This window comes from Cervus elaphus, chromosome X (genome assembly GCF_910594005.1).
Source record: "Cervus elaphus chromosome X, mCerEla1.1, whole genome shotgun sequence".
Classification (NCBI taxonomy): domain Eukaryota; kingdom Metazoa; phylum Chordata; class Mammalia; order Artiodactyla; family Cervidae; genus Cervus; species Cervus elaphus.
Genome location: NC_057848.1, coordinates 36,294,122 through 36,299,007, shown reverse-complemented (window position 1 = coordinate 36,299,007; position 4,886 = coordinate 36,294,122).

The window sequence follows — 4,886 nt, the reverse complement described above, 5'->3', positions numbered from 1 at the left end:
AGACCAGAAACTATAAAACTCTTAGAGGAAAACATAGGCAGAACACTCTCTGACATAAATCACAGCAATATCCTCTACAACCCTCCTCCCAGAGTAATGGAAATAAAAATAAAAATAAATAAATAGGACTTTATTAAACTTAAAAGCTTTTACACAATCAAGGAAACTATAAGCAAGGTGAAAAGACAGCCTTCAGAATGAGAGGAAATAATAGCAGATAAAACAACTGATGAAGAATTAATCTCCAAAACATACAAGCAGCTCATGCAGCTCAATACCAGAAAAACGAACAACCCAACCAAAACGTAGACAAAAGAACTAAATGGACATTTCTCCAAAGACATACAGATGGCTAATAAATACATGAAAAGATGCTCAACATCACCCATTATTAGAAAAATACATATCAAAACCACAATAAGGTATCATCTCATATCTATCAGAATGGCTGCCATCAAAAAGTCTATGAACAATAAATGCTAGAGAGGGTGTGGAGAAAAGGGAACCCTCTTACACTGTTGGTGGGAATGCACACTGGTACAGCCACTATGGAGAGCAGTATGGAGATTCCTTAGAAAAACTGAAAATAGAACTGCCATACGACCCAGCAATCCCACTGCTGGGCATACACACTGAGGAAATCAAAATTGAAAGAGACACATGTACCCCAATGTTCATTGCAGCACTGTTTACAATAGCTAGGACATGGAAGCAACCTAGATGTCCACCAGCAGATGAATTGATAAGGAAGTTATGGTACATATACACAATGGAATATTACTCAGCTATAAAAAAGAATGCACTTGAATCAGTTCTAATGAGGTGGATGAAACTGGAACCTATTATACAGAGTGAAGTAAGTCAGAAAGAGAAAGACAAATATTGTATATTAATGCATATATGTGGAATTTAGAAAGACAATAACAATGATCCTATATGCAGGGCAGCAAAAGAGACACAGATGTAAAGAACAGACTTTTGGACTATGTGGGAGAAGGCATGGGTGGGATGATGAGAGAATAGCATTGAAACATGTGTATTACCATATGTAAAATAGATGACCAGTGCAAGTTCGATACATGAAGCAAGTCACCCAAAGTTGGTGCTCTGGGACAACCCAGAGGGATAGGGTGGGAAGGGAGGTGGGAGGGGGTTCGGGATGGGGTGACATATGTGTACCTGTGGCTGATTCATGTCGTTGTATGGTAAACACCAGTGTTAGTCACTAAGTCGTTTCTGACTCTTTGTAACTGCATGGACTGTAGCCCACCAGGCTCCTCTGTCCATGGGATTCTCCAGGCAAGAATACTGGAGGGGGACACTGTTTCCTTCTCCAGAGGATCTTCTCAACCCAGGGATTGAACCCAGGTCATCTGTGTTGCAGGCAGATTCTTTACGATCTGAGCTACAGGGGAGTCCTAAATGGCAAAAACCATCATAGTATGGTAAAGTAATTATCCTCCAATTAAAATAAATTAACTAAATTAGCAAAAGATGCTCAACATCATTCATTATCAGGAAAATGTGAGTCAAAACTGAAATGAGGGTCTTCCCTGGTGGTTCAGTGGTAAAGAATTCGCCTGCCAATGAAGGGACACGGGTTGGATCCCTAGTCCAGGAAGATCCCACGTGCTGAGGAACAACTAGACCCATGGGCCACAACCACTGAGCCTGTGCTCTAGAGCCTGGGAACCAAAACTACTGAGCTGCAACTACTGAAGTAACTACAGAGTAGCCCTTGCTCGCTGCAACTAGAGAAAAGCCCACACAGCAAGGAAGGCCCAGCACAGCCAAAAATAAATAAAATAAAAAGCTAAAATGAGGTATCACATATCACCAGTCAGAATGGCCATTTTTAAAAATTTTATATAATAAATGCTTGTGAGAGTGTGGAGAAAAGGGAACCCTTCTACATTGTTGGTGGGAACATGAATTGGTGCATCCACTATAGAAAAAAGCATGAAGTTTCCTTTTCTTTTCTTGTTTAGTCACTAAGTTGTGTCCAACTCTTTGTGACCCCATGGACTGTAGCCTGCCAGGCTCCTCTGTCCATGGGATTTTCCAGGCAAGAATACTGGAGTGGGTTGCCATTTCCTTCTCCAGGGGATCTTCCTGACCCAAGGATTAAAGTAGCATCTCCTGCATTGGCAGTTGGGTTCTTTACCACTGAGCCACCAGGGAAGCCCATGCAGGTTCCTTAGAAAAGTTAAAAAAAAAAAAGTTTCCATATGATCCAGCATATAATTCTTTGCAGCTGGAGATGGAGAAGCTCTATACAGTCAGCAAAAACAAGACTGGGAGATGACTGTGGCTCAGGTCATGAACTCCTTACTGCCAAATTCAGACTTAAATACAAGAGGGAAAACCACTAGACCATTCAGGTATGACCTAAATCAAATCCCTTGTGATTATACAGTGAAAGTGACAAATAGATTCAAGGGATTAGATATGATAGACAGAGTGCCTGAAGAACTATGGATGGAGGTTCATAACATTGTACAGGAGGCTGTGATCAAAACCATCCCCAAGAAAAAGAAATGCAAAAGGCAAAATGGTTGTCTGAGGAAGACATACAAATAGCTGAGAAAAGAAGAGAAGCAAACGGCAAAGGAAAAAAGGAAAGATATATCCATCTGAATGCAGTTCCAAAGAATAGCAAGGAGAGATAAGAAAGCCTTCCTCAGTGATCAATGCAAAGAAATAGAGAAAAACAATAGAATGGGAAAGACTAGAGATCTCTTCAAGAAAAAGAGAGATACCAAGGGAACATTTCATGCAAATGAGCACAATAAAGGACAGAAATGGTATGGACCTAACAGAAGCAGAAGATATTAAGAAGAGGTGGCAAGAATACACAGAAGCACTATACAAAAAAGATCTTCATGACCCAGATAACCACGATGATGTGATCACTCACCTAGAGCCAGACATCCTGGAGTGCAAAATCAAGTGAACCTTAGGAAGCATCACTACCAACAAAGCTAATGGAAGTGATGGAATTCCAGCTAAGCTATTTCAAATCCTAAAAGATGATGCAGTGAAAGTGCTGCACTCAATATGCAATCAAATTTGGAAAGCTCATCAGTGGCCACAGGACTGGAAAAGATCAGTTTTCATTCCAGTACTAAAGAAAGACAATTCCAAAGAATGTTCAAGCTACTGCACAATTGCACTCATCTCACAGGCTAGCAAAGTAATGCTCAAAATTCTCCTACTTAGGCATCAACAGTACGTGAACTGAGAACTTCCAGTTGTTCAAGCTGGATTTAGGAAAGGCAAAGGAACCAGAGATCAAATTGCCAACATTCGTTGGATCATTGAAAAAGCAAGAGTTCCAGAAAAAACAGCTACTTCTGCTTTATTGACTATGCCAAAGCCTTTGACTGTGTGGATCACAACAAACTGTGAAAAATTCTTAAAGAGATGGGAATACCAGACCACCTGACCTGCCTCCTGAGAAATCTGAATGTAGGTCAAGAAGCATATATATATGATGGAATACTACTCAGCCATAAAAAGAATGAGACAATGCCATTTGATGCAATATTAATAGACCAAAGCCATATAAGCAAGACAAAGACAAATATCATGTGATATCAGTTATATGTGGAATCTAAAATAAAAGGGATAGAAATGAACTTATATTCAAAACAAATATATCCACAGATATAAAAACAAACTTAAGGTCACCAAAGGGAAAAGGGTAGTGGGAATGGGTAAATTAGGAATTTATATTTCTTCTTGAGATACGTTGCATATTATGGTTTTCCAGGGATCTTCCTAAGTATGTAACATATCAAATGTACTGGCATAAAATTGTTCATTATACACTCATATTTTTAGGTGCAGTTTTGTATATACCCTTCTGTTTTCCTGACGTTGTACATTTGTACCATGCCTTTTACTCTTCTGTCTCTTGCTCACTTCTTCATAGTGATTTGTTCATTTTATTTTTCTTCCTAAAAAACTAACTCTTGATTGTGTTGGTCCTGTCTCATGTATGTTTATTTTATATTTCACTAATCTCTAGTGTATGTTCTTTCCTTACTTATCACTTCTTTACATTTAGTTTTCTACTCTTTTTCTAGAATTAATTAACTTCCAGACTTTCTTTCCTTTAATACACACATTTAATGCTATTAAAATTTCCCTCTACTGACTTTGTTGTTGTTTAGTCGCTCAGTTGTGTCCAACTCTTTGCGACCCCATGAACTGCAGCACGCCAGGCATTTCTGTCCTTCACCATCTCCCAGAGCTTGCTCAAACTCATGTCCATTGAGCCAGTAATACCATCCATCTCATTATTGTCATCCCCTTCTCCTCCTGCCTTCAATCTTTCCCAGCAACAGGATCTTTTCCAATGAGTCAGCTCTTTGCCTCGGGTGGCCAAAATATTGGAGCTTCAGATTCAGCATCAGTCCTTCTAATGAATATTCACGATTTATTTCCTTTAGGATTGACTGATTTGATCTCCTTGCAGTCCAAGGGACTCTCAAGTGTCTTCTCCAACACCACAGCTCAAAAAGCATCATTTCTTCAGCATTCAGCTTTCCTTATGGCCCAACTCTCACATCCATACATGACTACTGGAAAAACCATAGCTTTGACTATTCTGTCAGCAAAGTAACGCCTCTGCTTTTTAATATGCTGTCCAGGTTTGTCACAGTTTTTCTTTCAAGGAGCAAGCATCTTTTAATTTCATGGCTGCAGTCACCACCTGCCATGATTTTGGAGCCCAAGAAAATAAAGTCTACTGACTTAGTTTGATCTAAATTTTCTTATGTTGCATGTTAAAAATTCCAAACATTTCGTAAGTTCCAGTTTTATTTGTCCTGTGATTTGGTAATTATTGCAAAGTGTATCATTATTTTGAGGTATGTGAGGCT